General features: G+C 54.3%; 1 non-coding gene across 1 annotated transcript; it reads right to left on the bottom strand.

The window, feature by feature from the left end:
- LOC118345118 lies at nt 1-154 on the bottom strand. The gene has a single exon (XR_004798769.1). It is a non-coding gene; the product is annotated as a 5.8S ribosomal RNA (ribosomal RNA).
- Nucleotides 155-208: the final 54 nt, after the last annotated feature.

The raw sequence follows: 208 nt of genomic DNA, 5'->3' as shown, positions 1-208 counted from the left end.
ACACCCAGGCAGACGTGCCCTCGGCCGAATGGCTTCGGGCGCAACTTGCGTTCAAAGACTCGATGATTCGCGGGATTCTGCAATTCACACCAAGTATCGCATTACGCTACGTTCTTCATCGATGCGAGAGCCGAGATATCCGTTGCCGAGAGTCGTTATGTATCATGGTAAAGATGTCACCAACAACGCGCACACCGTTTCCGGGGCG

Source organism: Juglans regia, unplaced genomic scaffold (assembly GCF_001411555.2).
Source record: "Juglans regia cultivar Chandler unplaced genomic scaffold, Walnut 2.0 Scaffold_14695, whole genome shotgun sequence".
Taxonomy (NCBI): domain Eukaryota; kingdom Viridiplantae; phylum Streptophyta; class Magnoliopsida; order Fagales; family Juglandaceae; genus Juglans; species Juglans regia.
The sequence above is the reverse complement of the archived record's forward strand: the minus strand, read 5'-3'. Positions and strand labels throughout refer to the sequence as shown.